General features: G+C 50.4%; 1 protein-coding gene across 3 annotated transcripts in view; it reads right to left on the bottom strand.

The window, feature by feature from the left end:
• The window catches only part of ADCY2 (adenylate cyclase 2), a 401584-nt gene that overhangs the window by 257323 nt on the left and 131351 nt on the right, over positions 1-12910 (bottom strand). The gene's annotated exons all lie outside the window — the stretch shown is intronic.

The raw sequence follows: 12910 nt of genomic DNA, 5'->3' as shown, positions 1-12910 counted from the left end.
CCCTCGGTGATGCAGGAACAAGAAGGCGGGCAAGCTCGGATGCCATCCAGTTTTGGAGGCTGGTCAGAAAGTCCTGGGGAATACCTTTCTGCTTAAGGGTTAGAACCAGGGGCCCCTTGCAGGCTCTGGCTCTCCTCTGGAGCACGCACCTGCTGTCACCTGCCCTCACACACGGGAGGAACCACCAGAACCAGGGTCTGCTCCAGGAAACCTTCACAGCCGGGCTCGTGCACCCCCGCTCCTGTCACCCAGCACCGCACTTAGCTCCAGTAGCAGAGAAGTCGCACCACCTCCCTCACCCCAGCATCTGTCTGTCCTCCCCACTAGATCCGGAGCTCAATGAGGACGTGGAAGAGTCCCTAACCAGAATCTCTGTGATAGGGACATTTGACAAGGAAACGAATATACAATCAGGAAGCCTGGGGGGCGGGGCTCAGCTCTGTGTCCTGTTTCCAGGCCTGCCAAGCTCAGCCTCCCCCATGGGGTGGGGGGCGGGAGGGGGAGGGGGTCTCCTACCGGCGCAGGCAGCTCCTTGCAGCAGAGCTCAAAGGTCTCAGCGGCCCGGGTGTGCACAGAGGTAGCCCCTTCCAAAAGCAAATCCCCATCTCATGACCCCACAGAGCTCAAGGCTGGGCAGGTAGGAGACGATGAACAAATACAAAAGGAAGTGAGTATAGGAATTGGGGCGACTGCCCCGGGGTCAGGCGGCGGAATCCGACTCCTGGGCTTGCAGAGTCGGGCTCCTGCGGGAGGGGACGACAGAAGCCATCGTGAGCACCCGAGGGAGCTGAGGGCGGGGTGGGTCCCCCCGACGTGTTTACTCCCTAGAAACTTCTGCGAGCCTCCAGAATGGAATGAGAGTTTGTCCTTCTGCTCCGTGGGCAGGAGCATCCCCCACAACCCGCGCTCTCCCTGACGGAGGGGAAGCTTCCCACCTCTCAGCCCCCTAGTGCAGAACGGCTTCTCCAAAAGCTACTTTTTGTTCCCATGTAGACATGAGAAAGGCAGGAAGGCCTCACGTTCGCGGACGGCGAACTTGGTAGCCAAATCACTGTAGCTCACAGGAACACATGAGGACATGTGGGGGCAGGGCACGTGTCTGCGGGAGCCCGCTGCTCGGGTGGGCCCCCGTGCTCCCCTCCTGCTGGTGCTCACACCTCGTGCTACCCCTTTCCCCCAGCTGTGGGCCGGACCTGGTGACCTGCTGCAGTGACCAGCATGGGCAAAAGTGACGGGTCAGATGTGGTGGCTTTGCCTGGCTCTTACTCTCTTGCTGGTGCTTTGCTGCCCTGTCCTCTGCTTGCTCTAAAGAAGCTAGTGGCCATATCATGAGCTGCCCTAGGGAGAGGGCCACGTAGCAAGGAACCGAGTGAGCTCACCAGCCAAGAGCTCAGGAGAAGCCGGGGCTGTCAGACCGACAGGCGAAAAAGAACCGAAGTTTGCCAACAGCCACCAGGTGGGCTTGGGTCCGTTGCCAGCAGAGCCTGAAGATGTCCCAGCTAACACTCACCCCGGCCTTGAGAGAGATCCAGAGGCAGAGAGGCCTGCTAAGCTGTGTCTGGATCCCGGATGCACAGAAACTGTGAGACAGATGAGAAATGTTGCTTTGAGGCCCTAGGTCTGAGGGGAATTTGCTGTGTAGCTACAGGTAACTACTATGCAAGCAGAGATAGAAAACAGAGGCCAAGTTAGAGAAGCAAAGGTAAGGCGACCCAGAGGAAGCCCCCCACCCCTATCCCTGTCCCCAGGCTGGAGGGAAAAGGATGGAGGTGAAGGTAGCAGAGCCCCAGGTTACTGTGCAGAACCAAACTGTGCCTGTCCACCAGAAGCTGGTACCACGGGGGAGAAGCAACTTTGAGGTCACCAAGAAGGGAGGAAGTATGACTGGCTTCCCTTTCCCATGTCACCCAAACTTCCGCCGGTTCTGGGGTGGTCTGAACCCAGCTGGAGCCAGCAAACCCCGGAGCCGGGGGCACCGTCCAGCAGCCCAGTGTCCATGATACGGAGCATCAGATGCTCAGGGATCACGTGTGTCTCTCCATGGGAATCCGTCTCAGCTCAAGGCACCTGGGATTTACCTGGTTGTCATTTTCTTTTTCATTTCTGTGTGATGACCCCTTCTCTTGTCTTCATGTGGAGGGACTTCCCTGGATGCTCCCTGTCTCTCTCCCCTCACCCTACTTACCCCTCCTTGCAGAGCAGAGTAGTGGTGTAGCAGGTGATACTGGAGAAAGGAGAGCCTCCGCGGTGGGCCAGATGGGGCCCCACCCAAGACATCTGAACCCACAAATACAAGCCCACAGGGTAGAGGGGCTTTGCAGGTTGATTTAGTTATGGATCTGGGCATGGGAGGTCATCCTGGATGGGCTGCGTGGGTCCACGAAACAGGGCATTGTGTAAGGTGGGGGCAGAAGGATCAGAGAGGTGATTGGAGACGCACTTTTGGAAGCCAGAGGCTGGAATGACAGGAACACGAGAAGCAGGAGATGGAGCCTCCTGCAGACCCTCCCACAGGAGCCGCCCTGCCCACACCCTGATCTAACGCCCCGTGAGACCGATTTCATACTTTCGACCTCGAGCACTATAAGAACAAATCTGTGTTGTCCTAAGCCGCAAAGGCTGTGGTAATTCTTACAGCAGCCATAGGAAACCAGTGTCGCCGGCTCACCATGGCTAGTCCCTGCTGGTTCTACAGGACCTTCCCGCAACAGGGAACACAAGTGCTGGGGGTGCTGCTTGTCACGGGGAAGGGGCCTGCTCTGCCGGCGCACGGGGAAGGGCGAGTGAAGCACCAGCAGTCCCTCGCTCTCGGGTCCAGTGGAGACACTTGCTTCCCTGTCTCTGAGTCACGAGTGGACCTCTCAGATGGCTCTGGGAGAAGAAGAAGCTAATACGAGAAGAGCTCCCGAAACCTCTGCGTGTGTGTAGGGCAATCAGTAACTGCATTGGTATAAACACAATATAAATAAGTATATTCACTACTAGTTCTGTTTCCATGGAGAAAGCAGACTCAAACACCTATTAGGACCCCAGAATGGCTGCCATAACCATATTAATTTTGATAAAGCAGACTTCAGAACAGGAAAATTATCAAAGATAAAGACTGGCATTACATAATGGAAAAAGGTCAGTTCTCCAAGAACATATAATAATCCTAAATGTGTACGCACCTCACAACAGAGAGTCAAAATACGTAAGATAAAAACTTACAGAACTGAAAGAACAGACAGATCCACGAATGTAGTCAAACTTCATATCCCTCTCTCGGTAGCTAAGAAATGAAGCAGGCAGAAAGGATATAAAGGGTATAAAGGACCCGCACGGCACGATCCATCAACCTGACCCTGAAACAGCACAGCACTCCACCTCACGATATCAGAATACATTCTTCTCAAAAATGCATGGAAAATTCACCACAATGGAACACACATTCTGGACCTAAAACGAACCTTAACAAATGTGGAAGGGTGGAACTCATACAAAGTGTGTTCCCAGGCCACAAAAGAATTAAACCAGAATCCAGTAGCGAGAAAATAGCCAGAAGATCCTCCAAATATTAGGAAATTAAACAATATACTTGGAGAGAATCTTTTAGTCGAAGAAGAAATCTCAAAGGAAATTTTAAAATACCCTGAACAAAAGGAAGATGAAAAACCCATCCATCAAAATTTGTGAGATGCAGCCAAAGCAGAGTTTAGAGGAAAACTGGTTGCATTAAATTTGCATGTTTTAGAAAAATAGATCTAATATTAGTAGCATAAGCTTTTCTTTGGGAAAGTAGAGAAAAAAGAGCAAATTAAACATAAAGCAAGCACAGGGAAAGAGATAAAATTAGAAGAGAAATTAATGAAATTAAAATGAGGAAAATGATAGAGAAAAATCAAGAAACATTAAATCTGGTTCTTTGCAAAGATGAAGCAAGTTGGTAATCTTAGGAAAACAATCTTAGGACAGCTGAGGGATTTATACCGTATTTGTTTTGTGTGGAATCTGCATTTTAAAGAATTATGTTATTTCTGCTTCCCACTTACATAACTGAATCAGTTAAGATCTAAACCAATAAACTGTCAAATGGCATGTGGCCATGAAGCCTACAGTCTGGCAACGGCCACTGGACGAAAACCTCAGGACAGCCTCATGGAGAGATCCAAGTGGTGGCCCCTGGCATGGGGCCCTGGGAGCCATGTGTTTGCTTCTTGTCCCCTGGATCTTTGCTTTATCTCATCACACTCGCTTCACATAAAGTTTTCCAGATTTTCCAAGGGTCACTCGGGTAAACAGACTGTAGTTCTTCTTGAGTTGTTTTATTCCTTTTCATTAAAAAGCAAATGCAGAAAACAAGAAGAATCACTCGGGAGTGATTTTTGCCTGCATCTGGAAACACAATGAGAGTCCATGTCTGGTCGGTTGGGGCCACAAGGTCAATACTTGCAACTGAATTTGCTCGGCACCTCTCCATCACGAGCACCCAACTCTGTCATTCCATTTCTGGAAACTTTCACCTCTCCATGGGCCATGATCCTTTTCCCTTTCAGTGTTTCGCAGAACAGTTTTTATACTGGTGCTCTGCACTTTGTCATGAAGGGACAGAGAAGGGAAAGACCTCGAGATCATTTTCTCCAAACCCCTCATTTGATAGATGAGGGCATCCACATGGGGATGGCAGCAAGGGTCCTGGAGTCACAGGGCTCCTGCCTCATGGTGAGCTGGCCCAGAGCCCATGTCCCCAGCTTCCTAGGTCATGCCCCCTCCTTCGTTCTTGTTCCTGTCCTATTTTTTTATTGCCATCCCAGGAAAGGTGACTCTGGACCTGTATTCCTGCTTCACACCCGTAATCGATCACCAGCAGTGGGAATGGTTCTACCAGCGACTTTGGAAACCCCATTCTTTCTGTAAGATTCCCCCGACTTGGCTTTAAATTATAATCCAGCACATCTCGCTACTGACCCTGTGCCAAAAGTTTAATTCCTTCTCAGTCTGCCATTAAACTCAAGAAAATCATCTAAATTTTACTTTTATTATGTGACTCTGGGAAATCTCTGTCTCCATTGAATGAATGGCCACCGTGAGAGGGAGGGAGGGTACCCATGGCCTCCCACTGCGGTTAGGGGTGTGGGCTCTGCATTTAGGCTGCCCAGATCTGAGTCCTACACCTGCTGTCGCAGGCTGGACAACCCGAACCACCTGCCGCCTCTCCCGGCCTCAGGGGCCTCTCCACTGTAGCCAGAGGTCACCCCGAGTTGAGGTACGGAATGTGCCTGGGAAAAGAGATGTTAGTTAACTCAATGTCAATTCATGAGTAAATGCTCATGCATTAGCTATGATCAACCTGTTTTCTGGAAATGCACATCTTCATAAAAGATACAGACAAAGGGGTCGCTGTGAACTCTGTTACTTCCTTTTATTTTATGCGGCTCCGCATCACACCGTCTTGCCGGAGACAGGTTAATTCTGCTCTTGGGATGCACTCACCAAGCAACCTGAAGCCAACTAAAATCCCTAAACAGGCTTCTTGTCAGGAGACTCTGTCACATCCTGCCGCTCCCTTTGCTGTGGACGTGGCTCACCTTCTGCCTTCCATCCGTTCAAACCAAATATGACCATCAGCGATCTGACCCACTTTCTAATTGGACAAAACTGCACTTGGCTTTCGTGCTACTTCCGTCCTGTTCGGTATCTGCTGCAGACTCACGTCTCCGACCTTGATGCGGCGGCTGCTCTCAGCACCATCTCGGCCCCAAGCAAGTCTCTGATTTAAAACATGGGGCAGGGAGAGGCGGGATGACCCTGCAAAGGGCGTCTGAAGACTTCCTGGCACAGGGACATGGGGGTCGCTGGGTGCGGTGGATCTGCCTCCTCCATCGGGGACGCCCCCCAGGGGATGCCGTCTTCCTGGCCACAGGCTACAGTTCTCTCTCCTGCCCTGAAGACCTGGGGCAGGGCCTCCAGTGCCTCTCTGAGACAGACACCCTCTGCCTCCAGAATGCCCCAAACTCACACTCCCCTGCGCCTTCCAAGAGCATGTGTTCCCACCAGACCTTTAATACATGGGAAGCGTTTTGTATTTTCCTGAATATATTTTCATTTTACAACTGCATTTCGCACCATCTGCTGATCTGGGCACTTCTCATGCTGCCAGTCAGCTAAAATTTTATTTTTAGCTGCCAGCTTTGGGCCGACCATGAAAACCCTGTAGGCTACATTTTCAGAGAGTTTGAATCAAAATATCCCAATGGTCTTTGAAGACCCCAGGGGAGTGGGCTGGGGCAGAAGCTGAAATTGCTGAGAAGTACTTGCTGGTTGGTTCACGGGAGAGAAACGAGAATAGCAGCAAATGGAAAGGGATCAAGCGGCCGCGGGTGATGTAATGGTGTCGTGCACTCCGGAACGGTATCGTGCGCTCCGGTACAGTATCCTGCACACCGGTCCAGTGTCGTGCACACCGGTACAGTACTGTGTGCTCTGGTACAGTATTGTGCGCTCCGGTCCCGAGAGCGGACTACAAACATGCAACCATGGGCAAAAGGCAGCCCTGGTGGGGTGGGGGGTTCTCAGCAAAGACAGAGAAGCCAGAGCACTGAATTGGTAGATTGCTGGCAAGATGCCAGTGGACGGGATGAGCATCCTTAAGGGCCTTTTCTCCTAAGACGACTCTCATCTCCCCTTAATCCCTCCCTCTATTTGGACTACACAGAAGGAGAAGCCACCTTGGGAGCACAGGAGGCAGCCTAGGAATCAACCATCTTTTAGTAAAGTGTTCAGGCTTATCGCACTGACAGCTGTCTGTCTTTTTAAAACAGACCCAGCCATGGCACAAGTAGTGAGAAGTGCTGACCAGCATATCCTGGGAATTTTTCATTCTGCTCCTTCAGATGCTCTTTGGGGAAATGTTAGGCAGTACCCCCACCCCCGGGCTGAAGAAAGAATGGCACGTGTGCCTCAACCTCCCAGCCAGTTCCACGGTGTTGACAAATGTGACTGTGTTATGGGAAATCCGAAGCATCCACTTAAAATCCAGCAGAGACATCAAGACACGCTCAGGGCACAAGAGAAACCAGAGGTGGGAAGGGGAGGAACCTTGAGTCCTATAGCCAGAGTGGAGGCATTGAGACCAATTAAATACAAACTAACCTCACATTCACCAGGGATGTGACACAGGGAGCCATTGTCTGAGGCCCCCCGAATAAGATGGAGATATATTTCTAGAAGAAAATGGGTGCTTTGGAAGTTGCCTAAATTTCAGAGAGAAGTTATATTTCATTTAAAGAATTTTAAAGGCTATCGTGGGGTGGTAAGTTATTAGAGGGAAGACAAGATTTCTAGTTGTTATTGTAGGACAGGTCTGTGGGCCCAGTCTGGCTAATGTCTGATTCTGCCAATAAAGTTTTATTGGCACATGGCCAGCCACATGTGTTTGCTTGTGTGTTGCTCACAGGAGTTCGTGCACTACAGCGAGCAGAGCTGAGCACTTGCCACAGAGACCAGATGGCCCGAAAATCCGAAAATATTTCCTCTGTGGTTCTTCCCAGCAAAAGACCGTGAACCCCTGTTCAAGATCACAGCCAAGTCTTTCTTCCTGCCTCACTGACTCACCCATAAGCCCCACTGGCAATCTCATACTTGAGTGACCAGTGAGCTATGCTATCATTCGCAAGCACGCCTGCCTTCTCGCTGCAGAGTCTGGCGGTGTGGAGCTGTGGACAGCTCTGGACTGACTCTACTACAGAGGGAACAACCATCTCCCTTTGTAAACTGTTACGAATTCTGTGTTCCTGAAAGCTCCCCAGCAGACGCTAAGGTGCTTGAAGTCTTTGTTACTACCATTTTAAGGTGAGTCTTTTTGGTCGCCCTTAGAAAGGACTGGAATGTAGCAGTTACTCAAAGTACATCTCTAGACAGATTCATGAACATGCAACTGACATTAATTTGGTAAGCTATCTAAATTTACGAGAACAGATTTATTAAAACTGTAACCTGGTCTGCAAAAATGATACAATTTAAGTTATTATTACCGTTAAAGAAATTAGTTTTGAGAACTACTTCCTACATGCCCCTCCCATGCCACATCATGAGTCTCCACAGTTGTACACATTTAACTGTTGATCTGCCTGATGCAATATGACACGGTTTCCCTTAAGGGTCCTAAGACTCGCCCACTTGCTGCTCTAAGAAATCCTGATGCCATACTTCACTGGATGCACAGTGTTTTCACCCATTTACATGCCTCAGGAAGTTCTCTCCTAAGTTTAAAAGTTATGTGCGTGTTACTGAAAAATAACAAAAAACAAAAATATACTACAGAAAGAAAAACCCCAGAAAGCCACAAACTCCTGAGTGGCTGCCATTTACTGGACACTTGATGTGGGCCAAGCACTTAGCTAGGAATTATGGACGCCCGAGCCCTCGTCCTCTGTCCACTTCTGCCACTGGCCCTCTTTTACAGATTAAGTCCACAGATGGTGGGAGAAGCGAAATCACTTGCTACAATTCCTACAACCAGTTCATGCACAACTGGGATTTGAGCTCGAGTCTTTGTGACTCGAAAATTAAAGCTCTTTCCATGACGCCTCACACTGACTTTGACAAGGGAAAGCCTTTTAGTTCTGGGGGATTCGGCAGAAAATATTTCACCGAAGGATTTAACTTCCATCTTTGCTCCTGCAGCACCCCCAAAGGCTTTCCGAGAGCCACGGCACGAGGTTCGCCAGGGTAGACAGACCCGTACCTCACACACGCAGAGAGCACCTGTGTGCCCGCTGTGGCCCAGAGAGCAAAGACAAGGCCATTTTCTACGAGGGGCGCCCAGGCAGTGCAGGAACCGGGGAGAGCGGCGGTTTCCAGGCAAGAAGAGCACTGCGGCTCCACTCACAGAGCTCTCACGTGGGCTCCTGGGGCAGGTTCACATGCCAGAGGGGGAGACACCTAGGCTGGCTCACAAGCAGTGTCCAGGGGACAATGGTGGGATGCTCCATAAGGAGGACACAACAGAGGCAAAGCAGAGTCAGGCGCCGGCTTGTGCTTCAGCATCTGCTGAGCTCAGAGTCCCTGGAGGGAAGGGTGTGGATGAGGCGGCACATCGTAGGGCCTCCTGTGCTGCCCCAACACAGCTGGTGACGCGTTCCACAGGGAATGAAGGCTGAGGAAGGCAGACCTGAGCTTCAGGATGGTCCCTGGGACGCTTGGGCATCTAGCCTCGAGCCAGGCCTGGCATCCCTGCAGCTCCCCAAGCAGCAAGGAACGCATCCATCCGACCCCAGGCAGGGGCAGCGGGGTAAAGGGCAGGAAGGAGACTTGGCCTTGAAGGAAGGACAATGAACAGAAGCTGGTCTCTAGCAGGACGAGAGGAGGGGGGACAAGATGGGTCCCAACCTACAGGCCGGGAAGCCAGCGGATGGCGGAGCCATTCACAAGGTTGTGGGACAAGAAGGAGCGGAGTCTGGGGGATGCTGCGTTCGAACTGGCCGTGGGGGCCGGAGTAGAGGCACCGAGTGAACTTCTATTTCGGGGAAATAACTCCAGAGACCTGGAGCCAGAGATCGTCAATGGACCTTATGTCGCTCACAGGCCAAGGGGCCTGCGATAAAATGGATTATCTTTGAGTCTGTGGGTATTAGAAATATTGGATTTTAAAACATGCTAAGTAAGAAACGAGAAACTTAAGTGGCCCAAAAGGTAAGCTCCAAATAATCTACAAAGTTTGAGGCAAGAATCTACTCTACCCCCAAGATAGAAACCTAGCCTTGGGGCGCCTGGGTGGCTCGGTGGGTTAGGCCTCAGCCTTCTGCTCAGGTCATGATCCCAGAGTCCTGGGATCGAGCCCCTCATCGGGCTCTCTGCTCAGCAGGGAGCCTGCTTCCCCCGCTCTCCCTGCCTGCCTCTCTGCCTACTTGTGATTTCTCTCTGTCAAATAAATAAAATATTAAAAAAAAACAAAAACAAAAACAAAGAAAGAAACCTAGCCTTTTTATAGAAACCCACAAGATTCCTGAAATTCCATAAGAGACAGAGTTAAGGGAAGGAAATGAAGGAACCATGGACATCTTATGCTTAATTTTATTTATTTTAAAGATTTTATTTATTTTGGAGAGAGAGAGAAGAAAGACTGCTCATGTGCAAGCGTGACCTGGTGGGGGAGTGTGCAGAGGGAGAAGCAGGAGGGAGTCTGATGCGGGCTTGATCCCAGGACTCTGGGATCATGACCTGAGCCGAAGGCAGACGCTTAACCAGCTGAGACATTCAGGTGCCTGATATGTTTGCTTTTAAAAGCTTTGTTTAGAAGTGACAGCTCTTGCTCTAAAATATTTAGATCAGCATGAACCTTACTTCTAATAAAAACTTGAGCAAATTCCTCAAAAGGCCCCCAGACTGTTAGATGGGTTGGTAACGGCAAACTCCGGTTGAGAGAAGTATCCCGGAAGGCTTGACACACAGCAGGCTGTGCGACATAAAGAACTGAAAAAGCCGGGCAGTGACCAGCAAGGAGGACTGCAGGGTTCCCGCCTCGACGTCCCAGGCCCTAGGGCCGCCTGAGAAGGTTCTTCAAGGGAGGTAAGTCAAAGGATAATCAACTACACCAGTTTCTGCTGGACCAACTCCGCAGGGCTCGTGCGGGCCGGCAGGAGCGGGCAGCACCCCCACTGCCCAGGGGAGGCTTCTGCTGGGACTCGTCCACATCCATCCATCATCTCCGTTCCACAACCGCCAGGTGTGCCCGGAAGTGATGAGGCTGAGAGTGGAAATGTGTTTCGCTGCGTCTGGGACTTGCAGTTCCTGATGAGTAGAACTGTCCGAATCTGGGTTCTCCTCGGCACGGAAAGCCAGGAAGGCCTTCCAAAGGGGAGCCCAGCTCTGCTGCAGAGAGGCCGCTGTGCACTCCATCAAGGACAGCCGTCTTCAACCTGTTCATCGTCTTAAGCCAGAGGTTTACATCGAAGCATAACCCAGAGCAGCACTAGGTTCTTCGTGGACAAAACTTTCCGAACCATGTGTAAGGCAGCTCATCTCTGTGTCTTCAGGACTTTTGAAAATGTCTTCATTTCTGTATGAATAGGAAAGGAATTTGGGGACCTTCTCTGCCTAAACAGCCAAAATAAAATGATCGCTAGATGCAGACTAAGCTCACAGGGGCTGGGGGACTCTTCTACGTATCATGTTATTAATACCGGAGCCTGTGAATTTTGTCTCCGTTTTCTGTCCATCCCAAGTCATTCTACGTCCTTGAACTTTTCTTTCTATATTCGGTTTCCAGTTCTTCAACCATCTTTGTATCTTTCTTCTGATTCTTCTGTAACACTGTAAGTGGGAAGAGCTCAGGGAGGAATTCGAACTCCACATGAAGATCTGACCTATCTTGAGAACGAGAGAGTGCAGAGGGTGGAGGCTATCGGGGCTGCGGTCACTCCCCCTGCTTCCCTCTAATGGATGCCACGACCGCACCGACGTCCCATTCAGCATCGTGATTGCAGACGGTGCAACAGGAGGACCCGCCTGTTACTCTCCTCATTTGGTGATATCAAAGGCACTGAGGGGCAGGCTGCGCCTCCACATGTGGGTATGTGTGTTTGTGCCCATTCATTCAGTCCCTCTCGTGCTTTCTCACGCACGCATCCAGGTAACACCATGTGCCCTTGGTGCCGGGACAGATAAACATATTGAAAAGCTTTAGTTCATGCCACCGATATCAGAAGCTCATCTCAAAACCCCGGCAACGTGCAACAGAAGGCGACGCAGACAAATAAGCCTACTGAAGCACAGTGGGATGGTTCCTAGGGGAGGCAGCGAGAGCAAAGCGTGGGATGCTTAGGGGGCATGGGAAACAGGGAGGAGGCTCCCACAGTCACAGCCCCCACCTCCAGGCCAGGGATGCCCACTGGTCACACTGTGGCCCAGGACAGGGACCGCTTTGCCACGTGGACTGTCCCTCTGTTCTGCATCGGTCTGTCTGCCTCCTGGCAGAGCAATTTAAAAAGAGAAACGGAGAAGAGGAGTGCTCAGGGGTGAGAGCTTAAGACTCGCAGCTGAGTCCTTCACACTGTGCTGGGACTGAGACCTGCAAACCTAGTAAACCAGGCAAGGCAGCTGCTGGACTGCACCGTAGCCTCCCCAAATCCATACATGGAAATGACTATGTTTGGAGTAAAGGAAGGAATTCGGGTTAATGACATTATAAGGGTGGAACCCTGATCTGCTTCAATTTTAATATCCTTGTAAGAAGAGATGTGAGAGCACAGACACTTGTTCTCATCCTCTCTCCCTCTCCCGTTCTCCCCTGCACCCTCTCTCCCTCCCATGTGAGAACACAGCAAAAAGGTAGCACTTTCTAGAGCCCAAACATACTGACACCCTGATCTCAGACTTCCAACCTCCAAAACTGTGAGAAAATAAATATCTGTTGTTTAAACCACTCAGTCTGTGGTGTTTTGTTATAGCAGCCTGAGCTGACTGATATAACTCGTGGCTAGGAATCTTAGAAAAATATTCCATAAAGTAATAAACTTTAGTTAGTCTCTATTCGTTTCTTCCCCTTCCCATCTTTGGTTACCATCCTGATCTAGTGTTTCAGGCTCAGACATGACACAGAAGGTGACATTTTAAAGAAACCAAAGAAAAGGCTAAAAACTGGGGCGCCTGGGTGGCTCAGTGGGTTAAAGCCTCTGCCTTCGGCTCAGGTCATGATCCCAGGGTCCTAGGATCGAGCCCTACGTCGGGCTCTCTGCTCAGCAGGGAGCCTGCTTCCCTCTCTCTCTCTCTCTCTGCCTGCCTCTCTGCCTACTTGTGATCTCTGTCAAAAAATAAAATCTTAAAAAAAAAAGTTAAAAACTAAATACTTCCATTTTGACCCATCTTGACCCATTTTGACCCAAAGATAATATCTCTTCTTTTCCTAGAAATTATTCATAACACCAAAAAG

The sequence above is a fragment of the Lontra canadensis genome, unplaced genomic scaffold (genome assembly GCF_010015895.1).
Source record: "Lontra canadensis isolate GAN:19392208 unplaced genomic scaffold, GSC_riverotter_1.0 scaffold22, whole genome shotgun sequence".
NCBI classification, from domain to species: domain Eukaryota; kingdom Metazoa; phylum Chordata; class Mammalia; order Carnivora; family Mustelidae; genus Lontra; species Lontra canadensis.
This window is presented reverse-complemented; position numbering and strand designations above follow the sequence as displayed.